Raw genomic sequence first — 18,091 nt, 5'->3', positions numbered from 1 at the left:
CTCTATTTAACCAGCCGGCTCCTCACTCAAATTCAACACTTCTACCCTGGCCTCACTCACTAATCCTCAAGCTCCCTCTAGACTCCCTGGGCCTATGAGACCAGGAGCTCCAAAGACTTTGCCTTTTCCAGAACTAAAGAAGACCTATTAAAGATAGATGATAGATAGATGGATAGATAGATAGACATACAAGCTTTCTAACTGAAGTCAGATAGCCTTTGGTTCTGGCTGCTCCCAGGAAAACTCCGGCCCTCCTCCCCCAGCCCCACCGCCTCCAGGGTCTGTGTTTATTTCACACAATGAGGTGCGTGTGCAGGCAAGTATGTGCTTGTAGGACTGAGCTGTGTGGGGGCTGGCCTGTGAGAGAGTGGTGTGGGTCTGAGGGCATGTGGATGTGGTAGTTGTGTGGGCTTGAGTGTGTGGTAATGATGATTTGTGTGGACTTGTGAGAGGGCGGGGGTGGGGAGGCCTGTTCACAGCCTCCCTGGGGGAACTGGTGGGGACAGGAACAAGCCCAGTTTGGACAAAAGGAGTCGACAGTGGATCCGGAGCTCTGGGCCCGCTCTGCCTCTCTGCTGCCTCTTTGCCCCAGTCTCTCCCTAGAGCTGCAGGCACATCCTCATGATGCCAATTCTCATCTCTCCCCTCTGGCCCTGCCTGAGCCGAGCCAGTGAAGCCCCTGGTGGGAAATGAGACTTGAACTTCGAGGCAAGAAGTGGGCGTGTCCACCAGACAAGTTGAGTTCAAACCCCTTATCCACTGGTCAGCAAGTCGAGAACAGATTATTCTATCCCTGTGTCCTCATCTGGGAAAATAGGGATGGTAAAGGACCAATCATGGTGGGTTGTGGTGAACACTTATGTGCTAATAAACATGAGCTATTCTTGGGGCAAATGGGTTGGCAACTGCTTAGCACTCTAGGATCCCAATATTGCAACCAGTATTGGGGTAAGATGATTTAACCTTCTTTTTTTAATTAAATGAATGAGCCTTTCAATTCTATAGTGCTTTACAATTTTCAAAAGTTTCACAGGCATGATTTCATATAACTCAATAACCCTTTTTTTTCCTATTCCTCTATTGCCCCTCCCCCTTCTTTATCCCCACTGGTAACCACTAGTTTGTTCTCTATGTCTGAGTCTGTTTCTGTTCTGTTGTATACATCTGTTTGTTTTATTTTTTAGATTCCACATATAAATGCCATCATAGAGTATTTGTCTTTCTCTGACTTACTTCACTTAGCAAAATGCTCTCCAAGTCCATGCATGTTGCTGCAAATGACAAAATTTTCATTCTTTTTAATGGCTGAGTAGTATTCCATTGTATATATACACAACCTCTTCTTCATCCATTCATCCATTGATAGACACTTAGGTTGCTTCTATATCTTGGCAATTTTAGTAATGCTGTTATGAGCATTGGGGTATATGTCTTTTCAAATTAGTGTTTTTGTTTTTTTTCAGACATATACCCAGGAGTGGAATTGCTGGGTCAGAGGGTAGTTCTATTTTTAGCTTTTTGAGAAAACCCCATACTGTTTTCCACAGTGGCTGCACCAATTTACATTCCCACCAACAGTGTACAAGTGTCCCCTTTTCCCCACATCCTCACCAACATTTGTTATTTGTGTTCTTTTTGATGATGGCTATTCTGACAGGTGTGAGGTGGTATCACATTGTGGTCTTGATTTGCATTTCCCTGATGAGTAGGAATGTTGAGCTTTTTTTTTTCAAGTCTAATTCAACCTTCTTAAGGTGCTCTGAGGGACGATAGGCAGAGGCCTGTGGGTTAGGACCATACTCAAGGACATAAATAACTTAACCCAAGGTATAAGGAGGGTCTGTGCTGACAAGGGTGCTTTTAGGATTTCCTTGCCAGTGATGGCACAGTGCACATATATTTTGGGAACTTGTCTACAACAAGAAGTCCTTGAAAAGTGAAAAAAAAAAAAAAAAGAGGAATTGTTATAGATTAAAAAGAAATTTGAGTCATATTAAACCAAATGCAGTTGGGAACATTGATAAGATCCTGTTTTAAATGAATCAGATATTTTAAAATTATAATACAAGAAAATTTGAACATTGAGTAGATATTAGATAATATTAAAGAATTATTGTGACTATTTTCAGATGTGTTCATGGCATTGTGGTTATGGTTAAAAGGCCAGATAGTCTTTATCTCTTAGAAAATATACTGAAATGGGTGAAATGATAAAATGTTTGGGATTTAATTTAAAATAATCTAGCTGGTGGGGCTAGTTTGGGAAACAAATACAACAAAATGGGCAAGGGGCTCCATTACATTATTGTCTCTAATTTTGTGTGTGTGACAATTTCCAAAATTAAAATATTAAGAAGAATAGAAAAGAAAAAGCCCTCTCTGAGCTGCCACTTGGAGGGTGGCTTCTGCCCTCCCATGGTGTCACCAGGACACGATGCTTCAGTCAGGCCCGGGGACCAATGGGGAGGGGCACGCTGAGCAGCACTTTCTAAGCCCTATAAATCAACAAGCACAGCTGAAGCCATTTAGTAGGAAGCTTGTTAATAAGAAAAATCTGGTTTAAATGGGTCATTTTATTGGGGCGAGGGAGCAGAGGATGATGGAGAACAGGGCTGCCCTGGCAATGAGGAGGTTTATAACTAGTGCCAAGCTCTTCCTCAAAGGCAAGGGGTTGGATTGCATTAACTCTATCGCCACCTCCAGTCTTTCCCAGGAGGACGGTGAGCCCAAGGTGGGAGCAACAGGCGTGGGGGATGGGCCTGGAGCACGTGCCGGGGAGGGTGCTGTTGGGTGGTCTATGTCATCATGGGCGTGGGGGCCTCCACGGGGGTGCTGGGAGTTTTCATGTTCCAGGGAGGACATGTCTGGGGTCTACATACACTTCTAGACCCAGGGCAGAAAAGTGAAGGGGAAAACAGCTCCACAGGCAAGAAGGTTTTAAGTAGAATAACCTGAGCCAAAGAGAGAAGGAAGGCCTCCTGCAGAAGTGGGACTTTGAGGGAAAGTCTTAATGAAGGACCCTGAGAAATAAATCATGCAGCCAAACTCAGGTGAGGACGCTTGTGGTTCAATTGCACTGGAAAGTGGTTTTTAATGAAAGGGGCTTTGGAGGGTCACATGACTTCACTTGCTCAGCCCAAGGGCTAAGAAGTCCCAGGCACCTGAGTCAGGGTCTGGGGAGTGACAGGTCAGGGCAAGGGGCCCTGCGGGCACCATGAACTCAGCTTTCTCTCTTTTCTTTGTTTGCCAGTGACCCCAGGCTGCTGCAAGGGTCAGTGGGATAGTACTGAATTTGGATTCAAAATACTCAAGTCTCAGTCCCAGCTTTGCTGTTTCCTACTGGTAAAACGCTGGGTAGTCAATCACTTGCTCTGTCTCAGCCTCAGATTCCCTGTTGGCAATGGAATGAACAATACCTGTTTTACAGGTTGCTGTAGAGGAGTATTTGTGCAGTAAAGAGTGTGTAGGATCTGGAGACGAGGCTATGGAGGCTCAAGTACTGGCCTCACCAACTTTGAGCTGTGTTCCTTTAAGCCAGTCAGTTGGTGCCTCTGAACCCCTATCTCCTCCTCTGAAAAATGGGAGAATACCAGCTTCATAGGAAGACATAAAGGGAAAACATAAGTAAAGGGGTTTATTGCAGTGCCTGGTTCAGGAAAACACTCAATAATGTTAGAAATCAGAATTAATGATATAAAATCAAAGAACATAAATGAGGTTAAATGTGGGGAATCTCTAAGAATGACACAGAGAAAGCACCCTGGGCTGAGAGAAGGGAGCTCAGATCTCCCCAGACTTCTGGCCATCTCAGTATTGACCTCTTGTACCTTGTTTTTATCTTTTCAGTTGGAGTGCGGGTACCGCCTGGATTTAATGCAGGCACCCTTCTGCTTTGACACGCAGAAGACTTGGTGATATCTATAAGATCAATAAAGGCACTCGATTGAGATCATTCTCCACAGGAAGAAAATGTACAGTAACTGTAGCCTGGACATGATCGAGATTTAAGAGAAGAGAAAGGGAGCTTAGAAATCGGGAAAATAAAGGCAGAATATAGTTGTTTTAATCTTGACTTGAACTGGGTGGTTGCAGAAGAATCTTTAACATGAACAGTGATTTGTAAGTCAAAACTCTTAGGAAAAAAAGAGGAGTCCTGTTTGCATTATTAATACTCATGGGGATATATATGGATCTTTAAATAAGGGCGTGCAGTCATCTTTCCCAGAGTTTGTACCTTGTGGTTACTAAAGAGACAGTTATGACACTTCCTTTGCTAAATTAAACCTCATCCACTTCACCCACATTTGTTCCTGGCTCCTGCCACACAGTAACACCCCTCCCCGTCCTGGCTCAGACCTCCGCCCTGGCTGGTCCTCAACCCTCCCACAGAGCAGGAGGCAACCCCCGGCGATCGCGGGATGTTTTCCTTCCCGTCTGCCCTATGGTCCCCTGATGGTAGGCGCCCGGGGTGTGAAAGTGCACACCTCCAAAGTCGGCCTCCTGGTTCGAGAGGCCTCCGGAGGAAACCAGCAGTCCCTCTACTTCCTGTGGATGAAGGATTATGTGATTGAAACAGATCACGCCCTCATTCCTGTTCCCAAGTCACACGCCCAGCCCAGCGCCTGAGAGTTAACAAGCATGTGACATCAAATTACGACTGGGCTGAGACCCCAGAATTTAAAAATAGGTGTTTGGACTTCCAGGTGCTTGTGTGTCTCCTTCCGGCTCCATGTCCACGCTCTCTCCCTGCTGGTACCTTCTCTGTAGGAAGACAGAGAGCTGGGACCACCCCCTGTGTGCAGAAAGGGTTAATCCCCTCTTGGGGGGATTCTACCGCCCCCACTGGCTTGCTTGCTGCTGTGTTCCTGTTGCTTTTCTTCCATTTTCTTCTCTCTTGCAGGCTCATTAAAACCTCTGAGTTTGAAGGGGTTTGTGTCAACAGCTCTGCACAGCCAGCTGGGCACCAGGCAGGGATTATGCACCCTGTTGACATGGACAGCACAGGCCAGGGGGCCCCAAGGACCCAGAGCACTTTTTACATGGAGATGAGCTGCCACTTGGCTCCTTCTGTAACTAATCACCACTGTTGTTGAAATATTACTTCTTCTGTTACAACCACTAATACCCGAAATGAGGAACAGGCGCTTTGGGGTAACATCAAACACGATGGTCACTTCTCATTTGGGATCTCCCAGCCGGCCCAGTGAACATCCGGAAAACCCGTTTGATTGCAGGGCTGTGTTGCTGCCTCTGTTGGCAGAGTTGGAACCGTGCTGGGATTTGCCTGTATCCTTTTTAAACCAAGGCTTCCCTGAGGAAGGTTTTGGTACAGAATCTCCGAAACAGACTTACGAGGGAGCAAGTGCAAAGAGCATGAGCCTCGGAGTTCACTCAGCCTGAGATTGAGTCTTGGCGTCAGCCCTCACTAGTTGTGTGACCTTGGATAATTACTTGCCCTCACTGAGCTAGGTGTTCATCAGAAAAACAGAAACCTTAATAATATTAATAATATCGGGATTGTTATGAGGGCTCAAAGTAATGTAGACAGTGGTTAGCACAGTGCCCGGCATCCAGTAGAGGCTCCATCATGAAAGCCATTGCAGTTACATTGATCTCGGCGTCTGATGCCTTTCGCAGACACCACCCGCTTCCACACACACACACCGTGCCTGACACGCCAGTGTCCCTAGCAAAGCAGCTAACTTGTGGTTTGCACTTCCCTCCATGCTGGCCCTGCATCCTGGGAAACCAGATGGAGATCTCAGTAATGACGACAACATTTGCATTTCCTTTTTTGGCTTATAAAGCACAAACACCCATGCCCTGGGCTTCAGCCTCAGAACTGCCTTGTGGGGTACATGTGCATCCTTACCTTTTTCCAGAAGAGAAAGCTAAGGCCCAAGGGGTTAAGTGAGGCGCCCAAGGTCGCACATTTCACCAGTGGCAGATCCAGGGCGGAAGTCGTGCTCTTTCTCCCACAGCCATCTCCTTGTTGCCCACACCCTGCCCATGCTCATCCCCCCAAACAACACTTCCCATCTCCCGGGGGCCATCTGCTAAGGATTTAACTAGCTTACCTGTGAGGACGCACCAACAGCTGTCAGCGGGTTACATATCTGTACCGGATGGGGATCTTCTGTTGACTAGGCCTTGACCCAAAGGACTTACTTTCAGTCTTACGCAGTGAATTATATGAAACCTGTAGGTGATTGCCTCTTCCTTCCATATGGAAGATTTGTTCCAGGCACTGAGGCTATGACCACATGAAATAAAGGGGAGATATCATACAATTGCAAAGTTGTCAGCAACCTTTAACTCAGTAGAGCATAGCCCAATATCCTAGACTTAAGTCCATCTTCTCACCCAACTAGACTCAGCCCCCGGGCTCTGGCCAGAGAAGGCCAGCTTAACCTCTCTGGCCTGAGCTGAGGGAACCATGAGCTTTTCAATGACGTCCACATCTCTTATCTTAATACTACCCTGTGAGGTCGTGTGAGGTAGATACCATTGTCCCTTACATAGATAAGGATACAGAGAGGTTCAGAAGGCTTGGCTAGGGTGCCCAAGGCCCCAGGCCAGCATGCAGTGGTGTCCGGACCAGTCCAGCCCTTTTAGAATGGTGCCTCTCCTACTGCTTCCTGCAGACCCTGTACTTCCTGGGTGTTTATGGAATGAAGCAAGCATAAGTTTGTCCTCCCATAACACTAGGCACAGGCCAGCCCTTGACTCTGCACATGAAACAGTGAATCATAAAGACTGGCAGAACCCACGGAGACCACCCTGTCCACCGCCACATTATGTCCGGGTGTGGACGCTGGAACTCCACTGTGATGTGGGCTTGGAGAGGGCTCAGAGACAGCTCCCTCCCCAAAAGGAAGCACTGAGAAGTAAGCCCTGACTGTCTTGGCAGCTGGAGGGGGAGGTTAGGGGTTGACCCAGTTATACTCTCTAAGAATGTGAAGGGTTAGCTGTATCTGTCATTTTCCTAGGACAAGGCAAGAAGTGGAGGGTTTAAATCACGGCACAAAGAGTCGAGGTAGATGTTAGAAAGAACCTTCTGACCTTGGAGGCCACTGAAGCAGATTCATACAAGGGAGGAGAGGAAGCTGCTTCTATGGAGATTTGTAGGAAATTGGTTAGCTGCTGGGTAGGGTAGCATACCCACCATGGAGAAGAGGAGATTAAACTCCAGGATTACTAGATTTCCCTTTGAGCCGCACGGCTAAAAACTGCTAGAAGACATCATATAAAGAGAAAGTGTAACGACACTTATTTTTAATTGAATAATCATTGCTTCTAATTTGGGTGACTTCAACAATGCTCCTTCTTGTATTTCTATTTTGGCTCTCTAGGGGAAATTTGAAGTTTCCTGGTAATTTATAATTTTAACCACAGTTTTCCTGAGGCAGTAAGTTTATATGGGAAAATAGTTTACTCTGAATCTTAAAATTTTTTCCTATGGTATAATTTGCCATCACACTAAACACACATGTCATTATCTCATAAGCTCATAATTGCTGACTCCTCTAGACTTGACATCTCCAGAACAGGTAGTTCTCCTTCAAAGAACATATCATTTCAGTACCAAGGCAAAATTCAGGTGTCCCTGCATGACAGATGGGAAGGTTTTTCAACAATGAAAGTTACCCCCAAGAAATAGAGAAATAAAGGATGCTCTGTGACTCTGACCCTGAGGCTTTCTCTTCCATGGATTGGAAGGTCCTGCCTTTTCATATATGCAGACGAGAATGCTGACCTATGTCCAGAGGACATGTGTTCCACAGCCCTTCTGGGGGGTAATAGGTTTACACAGATCCAGACATAGTCTTGCCCTCTCTCCCTTGTGTTTATGAGGTGGTTCCCAGGGGAGCTGATGGCGTCTAGGGGATTAAATCACCCGCCTGAGGGGCTAGCCCTGTGGCCTTATTTTATCCTGAGCTAACCAAACAGCATGAACTATATAGAAACAAACTGAATCATTCGTTGAGACTATGTAACAGAACAGAACAGCGCTTCCCAATCTTTCTAACATGGAGGCACACGGAGACAATAATACAATATAACAATTACACAATAATAATAATTCCAGGTAAACAGACAAGGTTGTTCGTAACCAACCAGGTGGCTCCTGCCACTCCAAGGTTTGCCTGGGCACCCACTGGCTAAAAGGCCATTATTTTGTGCCACCTATTGGAGGGAGCAAAATGGTTAGGGCAGAATGGCGCCAGGTGGGAGAGGGCTGTGCAGTTAGATGGCTTGGATTTGAGTCCTGACTCAGTCATTCATGGCCTTAGGTGTGTTATTTAATCTCTCCTTGCCTCAGTTTTCTCACAAGTAATAGGGTTAATAATAGTGTGTACTTCATGACTATTCTAAGGACTATTCTAAGAATTAAATAAGTTGATCCATACAGAGTGCTTAGAGGAGTGTCTGGCACAGAGCAAGCCCTGGATAAATGGCGTCTGCTGCTGTAACTGCTGTGTTTGTTCCAGAGTCCCAGGGTCTGCTTCCCAGCAGAGAGAAGTGAGATGTAAACAGTAACCGTGCTCCAAATAAAGTTAGAAATCAAAGTCAGATGACTCACTGCTGTCTCAAAACCTGTGCCTCTTCTCTCTTCCCTCTCACCATCTTTCTTTCTCCCCCCTCTAATGTGTCTGTAGATGCCCTAGAGATAGCAGCAAAAGAGGAAAGAGAATTGACCTGGGAGCAGGAAATTCATATCCCAATCCTGGTTCCTCTGCCCACTTGTGGGCTCCTGCTGGGTAAATCACCCCACCTTTCTGGCCCTCAGACTCCTCATGGACTGAGAGATGGCGGTTGACCAGATGACCACAGAGCTCTCTTTCCACTGCAAGACGTCATGACTGTTTTGTGGTATAGATTTATAGAGACTGGGGTGTGTGTGTGTGGTGGCTGGTGCCTAAATCTGCACCACTGATGTTCACAGAGATTAATACAAAATGAGTTAGTGTTTTCTCTGAATTAAAATATCTAACACATCCCCACCTGCCTTGAGAACATACCTTCAACTTGCATGGTTGCCCTCCCAAAAGCAGAATTCTAAATTGGAGCATTTTTTTACCTTAAGAAAGGTAAAATGTAAATGTGTCTCCTAGGTAACATCTTGTTAGCTTCATTGCTCAAAGCTCTTGAAAATAATAAAGCTGCATTTCTTTTTAAAAACAGTAATTCAGACATCTCACTCAGGCCTCCCAACCAATTAGTCTGAATTAGTAAAGTGTGTTCATTTCTGGCCAGATGAGGATGTTGGATACATATATGCAGACTTGTATTCACCCATATACATATACAACATGATTTCCCAGCATCTAGGGTTATTCTTTCCTAGCTCTGTTTTATTTAGAGGTGGTTGTAACATGTACAACCTTCTTGCTATTAAAAATTAATACTTTAGTCCAAACAGTCACTCAGAAATAACAGCCAGAGCGACACCTCAATTTAATCATGATCCTGACGAGAATTATCTCCTGCTGTCAGAGTTTGAGGAGAATGTTCTCTCCCCTTCTCTTTCCTGCATCCTCTAGAGAGGATGGTCTTCTGAAGCCACGTCTTGTACCTCCTGGAAACCAGCTGTACTGTTCTTGCAAAGTCATGTCAGAGTGTCTGAGCACAGTGAGGGGGGAGCTGGGGCAGAGCTGTGTGGCCTGAAGGATTTGGCAGAACAAAGCCCCACTAAGCAGGGCCCCGTGGTTTCACTTTGTTTTCACTGACATAAATGCCTTCCTCCGTGAAGCCCAGCCCAGGCCTGTGTGAGAAAGACTTTCCTGGAGTTTGGACACCCACCACCAGCTCAAGACTGCCTGTCTCATCCAACGAGTAGAACAATGTTTTTGGAGCCTTGGCGAGAGCTCCAAGGATGGAGCTGGGCTGGTGACCTGAAGCAGAGCCAGGCCCCACAGCTGGTCATCCTCACAGGCTTCAAGTTGGGGTGTGGGGTGGGGGGCTCGGGGCCAGGAGGGTGGCATTCAAGGACTGGCATGCTGGAGGGGGCGGGGAGGAGTAAGATGAATGTGACCGGGACGTTTATTGCCTGCTACCTTTGACAAATGACGATGGTTAGCAGAATGAGTTCACCAGCAAAGAAAACACAGCTCACAGGGCAGCCGCAGAGCCCTTTAGGACGTGCATTTTGTCTCCCCTAGCGGCATGGCCAGCACCAAGGCAGAGACAGCAGGTCCCTGTGTGTGGCTTCCCCATGGTTTGGTTCCTGTAGTAGAGGCTGAAGGATGGCCCCCAAAGATATCCAGGGCCAAATCCTGGAACCTGTGAGTGTTACCTTATATGGCAAAAGGGAATTTGCAGATGTGATTAAGTTAAGGCTCTTGAGATGGGAAGATTATCCTGGATTATCTGGGTGGACCGTAAATGTAATCACAAGTGTTAAAGAGGCAGAGGGAGATTTGACTGCAGGGGAAGAGAAGGCACCATGAGGACTGAAGCAGAGATTGGAGCGATGCTCTTTGAGAATGGAGGAAGGGCCACAGGCTGAGGAGTAAGGCAGCTGCTGGAAACCAAAAGGGTCAAGAACTCCTCTAAAGCCTCCAGAAGGGACCAGCCCTGCTAACAGCTTGACTTCAGCCCAGTGAAACTGATTCTGGCCTCCAGTAAGTACTGTAAGAGTGTAAATTCGTGTTATTTTAAGCTATTCAGTTTGTGGCCATTTGTTTCAGCAACAATAGGAAACTGCAAAAGTTTCCAAGTGTGGGGGATGCCTGAGTGGCAGGGCCTCCCTTGATGCAGAGAAACCCTTGAGACACAAAGAAGCGTCAGTGCACCTCTGGGCAGATATGCCCCCACCCTAATACTGTGCGTTTTGGCCAATACGGGGAGTGCTCAGGGCAGGGGTGGTGGAAGGGAATTTGCACTTACTGAGCATCTACTATGTGCCTCACTGTCCTTGTATTTTCATATTTAACCCTCACAGCAGCCTTGTAAGGTAGATGTTAGGACTCCACTTTCTGGTGAAGAACATTGAGCTGACATTCGGGTCATTTGCTCAAGGTCACAGATGATCAGCAGCAGTTCCCCAGGGAAGTCTGCTTGTGGCTTTCCTGCTCCCCTGCTCTGTGTACCCCTTCCTTAAGGATCTTCCAAGGTGAGAGATTGGGTGAGGCAGTTGCTATGGCTACAGTTTCAAGGAATTCATTCATTCATTCATTCATTTATTCATTCATTAAACACTCAGCCAGCACCTCCCAAGTATTAGGTCCTGTGCTGGGGGCAGAGAAGCAACCTTCTGCTTCAGGCTGCTTACAAGCCAGGAGCAGATTTTACAACACAACTTATGGTGGCATTTCCCTCAAAAAAAGCCCACAGCCCATCTCAGGCAAGGACCATTGACCCAGAGGATCATACACGGTCCACAATGAGAGTCCTTCTATCTTACCAAGAGGGAGCTGCAGCTTGGCCTTGCTGGTGACTTGTCAGAACAGAGGGAAGAGGGACTGGGATTCTTCATGCAGAGAGGATGCCTCTGATTTGCACTCAAAGCATTTTCCTGGAGGCACACGTAAGTTTGCATTGGGTCCTAGCACTCCCTGTCCACCAGGGGTGAGTTCTGGTTAATGCTGGCCAGTTTAGGGGTACAGGCTATGGTGTACGAAACGTTCTGCTAAACTTGACCCAGGGTTTCTCCTGGACTTATTCTATTGCATCAGGCTCTGCGTGAGGCAAGAACAGGGCCTAAGGCTTGCAGCTGCATCAGCTGCTCTGTACCTGGGCTGGACCAGGAAGGCTCTACTGGATTTGATTGGGTGTCCCTCTCCTTGTGTCCTCTTCCAGCACTGATGCTGACTTTGTGTCCCGTTGGTCTTCTGTTGTTAGACGTTTCACATAGGGTGCTTTCTGTTGCAAATAACAAAGTTTAATCCAAACTACCTTAAATACTCAAGGTATTTTATTTGCTCCATTTAACTAAAGTAGGGCTGGTTTCTAGGGAGGCTTGTTTTAGTGCCTCAAACAACGCAACCAGGCCTTTTGTTTTCTCTCCATTTCTCAGCTTTGTTTCCGCATCAGACTCTACCCATATAAGGTTCTCTTCTCATGATTCCCCAGAATGGCTGGCAGTACCCAAGCGAGTCTGGTTGGCCATTATGGGCAGGCTAGGGTGATGTTCCCAACTGGAAGCCAATCAAGGCCTGGGGGAATGTAACGCACTGGTGGTTTAGAGCAGATCACGTGATCCCGACGCGGCACTGGGGGTGGAATCACTGGAGAGCACACAGCTTAGGAGGAGGGGGTAGTGTGATTTCCTATAGGAAATTGGGGGTGTTACTAAGAAAGGATGATACTGGGGATCCAACCTGAAAAATGCCTATGAAATATCTACAAAACTGATACGGTTTTGTTGTTGTTTTGATCTTAAATGAGCAAATTTTCTACCCTTCTGAATACTTCCTCAAAGTAAATAATCTTGCAAGTCTTCCTTAATTGGGTACTTATAATATCACATACTCCTTAACACTCCGATGAACAGATTTCCTCTTCGTTAAGGCTACAGGGCTTTTAGATGCCAGCTCTTCCCTCTGTTCCCTGTCCGTGCTTCCCCTAAAAGAAGCCGTGCTGAAATATCGCCCTTGATTAATCACAGGCCAATTATCTAGTTTGTGGATTATCAGGCCTCCTCCTTTTTCTTCCCACATACTGCCTGCCTTTTAGCCATCCTCCTGCTCATTAACAAGCCTGCCTGAAAAGATAGGGTAAAAAAAAAAAAAAGGAAATAGAACTCCAAATCAGCCAGTTGAGCTTCTTACCAACTTTGGTTAAAAAAAAAAATTTTGAGAACATTGGTAAAAAAATTATGGCATAAGATTATCTTAACTCTCTAAGATCTGTGATAACTTTGTGGGCCCCTTCCCAATACCCCTTCCACCCCTACCTGATCTTCCTTAGAGATACTGAAAACAGCGGGATTCTCCAGAGAAGGCATGTTTCTTAGACACCCAGACATTTCAAATGGCTCACAAGTATCTCAGTAACTTTCAAAATGAACTTTTCCTTTTAAATCAAGAGGATTGCTTTGAGACCTATTGAAAGGATAAGAGTTCTGTTCCACTGCCCAAAACGAGAACTGAGACCCCACAGCTCAGTTTCCTAGAGCATAGGAGTCAAAATTGCCCTTGCTAAATCTGGTAAACAAAGTGAAGGCAGCCGGGGGCAAGATGGGGCTACCAGGCACCCCTCCTGACAAACCCAAGTGCTTCCATCACCTTCACCAAGAATCTGATCACTATTTCTACCCACCATCCACATCTAGCTCATTCCTCCTAACTCTGGTAGCCTGACAGGAGTTGGAGATAAAGTCCTAGGTTTTCACTCTCCTTAGCAGAATTCAAATAAAAAGAAAAGGATATCTCTTCTACTTTTTAAAGAACATTCTTTCCCAGTATCTAAAGACAGGCCATTTCCCTTTGGGACTTGTCTTTCTCCTGATCACACTTGGTGGAACAGACTTGCAATTCCGCTAATGAATGAGAGCAGGGAGAGCAGTGACTAGAAAGGTCCAGTTCCTTCATGTCTTCATGTCAGAGTAACCCAGAGGCTTGAGGCTCAGTAATGAAATAGGGGGAAATGTGTTCAAATCCAAACCACTAGTCCTACATTCAGACTGTATGTCTGGTAGAAGGTAGGGGTCGGGGCTTGTCTCAGTCCATTCGTGCTGCTAAAACAAAACAGACTTGCAGCTTATAAACAACAGACATTTATTTCTCATAGTTCTGAAGGTGGGGGAGTCCAAGCTCAAGGCTCCAGCAGATTTGATGTCTGATGAGGTCCTGCTTCCTGGTTCACAGCCTCTCCCAGCAGTGTTTAGAAGGGTCACAAGCAACCTATGCCCTCAGCAATGTTAGTGGTGACTGTGATCACGGCAGATGATGCAGTGCCAGACTCAGAAAAAACTGGACTCCAGATCCACCTTTGCACCCAGCCCTATGGCCAACTGAGGTAAGTAACAGGCTCTCTGAGCCTTATTTCTCTCATCTGGAAATGTGAACCTCAATGAATCTCACAGGGTTGTTCTCAGGATCAAATGCTTTAATGTACATAGATGTGTGCAAACTGCACCCCAAATCTGGATAATGACAATGACACTCATGACTTCTGAATACATGTGTTCCTTCTAATGGCCACAGTCGCTGAGTGAACAAGCTTAGGAGGAGGACACATCCCACACTGGAGCACCCATGATGCCTTCCCTTGTGACAGCAATTTCTACAGATAAAAATCCAAGCTTCAACACTGCTGACTTGGTTGACTTCCCAGCTGCCTCCCATCCCCACTGAGGGCCATGCCATCTCCCTGTTGCCCATTGTTTGCGGTTCCCCATGCCAACTGAGGGTTGAAAACATCTGCCTTTGGCAATCTGATTTCATGTGCTTCTCCAGCCTCACTATTGTGCCAGTGATGGGCACCAGGCACTACGGTGAGCACTTCACATCCACAGCACTATGTAATCCTGATTTGTAGGTTACAGTACGCTAATAGTTGCTATTGTTATCCCACTTCCACGTGGGAAGAACCTGAGACCCAGAAAAGATTAGTATCTATAACTTTCCCAAAGTCACGTGGCTAATAAGAGATGGAGCCGGGTTTCAAAACTACCAAGGCCTGCCTGACTGCGTTCCCTAACCATCGAAACTTACCACCTCTCCATTTCCTTTGCCCAGGCTGAAGGGAGGGCCCCCAGAAGGCCCAAGAGGGTCAGTCAGGGCTGCCTTTCCTGGGCCCTCAAGAAAGGGCACAGCTTCCCTCCAGGAACTGACACCTCCCCCTTAGGAGGGCTGGTCCTCTGAGCCCCACAAAGTTCCATGCAGGATCTCTGGATCAGAGTCTGCTCCTTGGCCCCACCCAACAGACTCACAGATAAGGGAACAGATCCTTCTCCAGCCCCACCTCACGAACCTGAGGATTAATTGGCCTGCAAGCAGCTTGTTAGACACCGTGTTGGCAGATGAGGAGAGCAGCTATAGAATCAGCCAATTAAGCAGCCAATGGTGCTGAACTGAACGTGACCTCGTACTTAATTGTAGATCTTATTTCTCAGCTGTTTCTCACCAGTCCAGGTTTGGGGGAAAGAATGGGACGGTGAGGGAGTGTGAGTGGCCAGACGACAGTCTTGTTTGTAGGGACACACACGTCTGCTTGTGACCCCCATTTCTTTCTTTCTTAAGGGGACAGTAGCATCAGGGATTCAGTGATGTCCAGCACCAGGAAGTTAGGGAGAGGTGGCCAGCCCATTGGATGTAGACCAGGGGCTGCAGGCGGGTGACCAAGGGACAAGGCCTTGTCAGTAGAATGAAACAGTTCCCCACCAGGCCAGAGACCCAAACTCAGGGCTGCATCTCTGATGGGGATTAGGGGACAATGCTAGAGGCAGGAGCCTGTGATGCTTTGCAGAGAGCTCACACACAATTTGAAAATTTCTTTCCTCTCTACTCCTGCCACCAGCTTGGGGATTAGGGAGCTCCTCAGTTCCCTCTATACTTTCTCAGCAAAGTACCTGCAGCACCATGTCCAGAAAATGTGTGAGCCTGGAGAACAGTGTGGTTGGGGGCTCAGACAGGGAAGGAGACAATAATGTCTCCATACCCAGCTGGGACCAGCCTTTGTGGCAGCCACGGTGGCGTGCCATTCAGACCTTCCTCCAAGGAACAACGTGCCATTCAGCTGCAAGGAGCACAGTGAGCTGACAGGCCCCACCTCAGCTTGGAGGCCATGCTTCCCCAGGGAGCCCCCCGCCAGCGACTGAGTGTGGGGGATACGAGGCCCTGGCCAGCCCTCCCAGCGCAGGCTCCTCTTATGGGCAGCCGTGGCTCCCGAGTATGAAGCACCAGAGATACAGTGCAGGACAGGGAACCCAGAAGAGTGAGAGATTAACTCAGCTTGAGAGGACCCCGGAGGACTTCTTAATACAGGCAGCACTGGGGGGAGCTCAGTACAGGCTCACTCGGATGACAGGAGGGGTGGAGTATCATAAGCAGAAGGAGGGCCAGAGATCCAGGTTTAGAAAAATTCAGGAGGATTTAAGGCACAGTGGCGAGACCTAAAGTATGGAGTGCATGGTGTTTTGAAGACAAGGTTAGAATGATAGGGTATACTTAAATAATGGAAGGCTTCAAATGCTGAGGTATTTGGATCTTGTTCTGTTGATACTAGGGAAGCATGAAGAGACACCACCATGAATGATGTGATTAAATCAGAATTTTAGAAATATAGGTTCTTGGCAGGACAAAAATGTCAGGCTTGGAGGTGTGTTTAAGAATCAAGGGCTGTTCTAACAGTGAAAGCAAGAATGATAAGGGCCTGGCTAGGGCAGAGAAGCAGCCATGGTAAAGAGAGGTAAGACCAGAGATTTAATGCAGAGGAGAACAAGATGCAGAGAAGATACTGAAATTATGAGTCTGAATGATCTACAAAGTGACCTGAGAGTGGAATTGAGTCAGAGGGGAAGAGAGTGGGTGGAGACACGCTGAGGCTGACATGGAGCAGTTGGAGATGGAGTTCTGGAGCCCAGGAGAATGTTAGGATTAAAGACACAATTCTAGAAGTCATTTCCACTGTCATCTTCACACTTATGGTTCAGGTGCTAAGAAAGAGAGAGAGTGAAATGAGAAGAGAATCCAAAACCAAATCTTGGGAGGACCTCCATTTACTGGAGCATGGGCGCAGGGAATGACTGAGATGACATCCCCAGAGTGTGGTGGGGCAGACGGTCTGCAAAGAGCTCCAAGCAGAAGGGGATGGTCAGAAATGTCAGGGCCAGAGAAAGGTCACGTTACGAAGGATAAGGATCTGAAACATTGAGAGACAGCCCAACGTTCTCCACGGGTAGGGGCTGGGGGAGCCTGAAAGAGTGTTTACAGCAGAGAGCTGCAGGCAGAGGACAGTCTTAATCTAAGAACATAAAACTTTAAAAACCTTTTATTTGAAAATAATGTCAAACATGCAGAAATGTCACAAGATCATAAATTGGACATAGACTATCGACTTTTTACTCAGATTCACCTATCAACATTTTACCCATTTGTTTCATCATCTGCTCAAGCTTTTATATATATATGTATATATGTATATATGTAAATATATATTTTACATAGATGTACATGTACATATATATGTAAAATATTTTTCTGAATCTTCAGAGAGTAAATACATACATGTATTATGGCCTTTTACCCCTAAAAACATCAGCGCATATTTACTAAGAACAGAAATATTCTCTTACATGACCATAGTATGTTTATCAACTTCAGTAAATTTAACATTGATACAATTCTTTCTTCCATTGACCTGATAATGTCCTTTATGGTACTTCCCCCTCAAACCGGGGTGGGTGTATAAGCTGGCCTTTCTTCCTGGATTCTCAGCAGCCATAGCCCCTGGGGGTAGGGTTGGACCTGGGCAGAAGGGAATGGCCTCCTCCACTAGCAGTCACTTAAGCCATGTGTCAGTTGCCCATGGCCCCAGCTCCTGAGAATGTGGGCAGGATAGGGGTCTACCTAGAAGGTGAGTAGAGGTCAAAGGGCAGAACTGGGTCGAGGTAAGTCAGGCTGTCCTCCATGTCTGCTATGCTCGTGGCCTGTGTATTAGAAGAATTCCCTGTTATTTCCCTTGTCAGTTTTACACAAGAGAAACATTTGTGAGTCTTCTAAGGCTTGTGCAGCAGAGTAAATTGTACTTTACACGGGCTCTGTATTCTCTCTGGGCAAATGATGTATTACGGAGCCTATGTTAATGTATCTATGTCAGTGAAAATGGATCCTTCCCAGAATCCAGAGCCATCTCAAGGTCTTTGTTACTCGAGTAAATGAGATTCCGCTGAAGCTGTCCTGGGGTGATGTCATGTTTCTCCTCATTTCCCCACAGTCCCTGGACCAGGAGGGATGCATTCGGTTTTCATCTTTTCTGGGGCCGTTTACTTCCTGAATTGGCTGTTTCTAACTGTGAGACAGAATACACCTGGTGCTTTAGCAACTGTAAACACAAAATCCATCTGAGAGAGGGGCAAAAACAGGGGTTTTCTGACCCAAATACTTTTAGTAGGGTTATCTGGCAACACAGAAATTTGTTCTCC

The 18,091-nt window shown here is 46.6% G+C and overlaps 1 long non-coding RNA gene across 5 annotated transcripts in view; it reads right to left on the bottom strand.

Moving 5' to 3' along the window:
• Positions 1-18,091, bottom strand: part of LOC140696445 (uncharacterized) — a 198,439-nt gene that overhangs the window by 16,390 nt on the left and 163,958 nt on the right. For all 5 annotated transcript variants that reach the window (XR_012072795.1, XR_012072793.1, XR_012072792.1 and 2 more), the window contains one exon: positions 6,078-6,253. This is a non-coding gene — a long non-coding RNA (uncharacterized lncRNA). The remainder of the gene's footprint in view (positions 1-6,077; positions 6,254-18,091) is intronic.

This window comes from Vicugna pacos, chromosome 5 (assembly GCF_048564905.1).
Source record: "Vicugna pacos chromosome 5, VicPac4, whole genome shotgun sequence".
Classification (NCBI taxonomy): domain Eukaryota; kingdom Metazoa; phylum Chordata; class Mammalia; order Artiodactyla; family Camelidae; genus Vicugna; species Vicugna pacos.
This window is presented reverse-complemented; position numbering and strand designations above follow the sequence as displayed.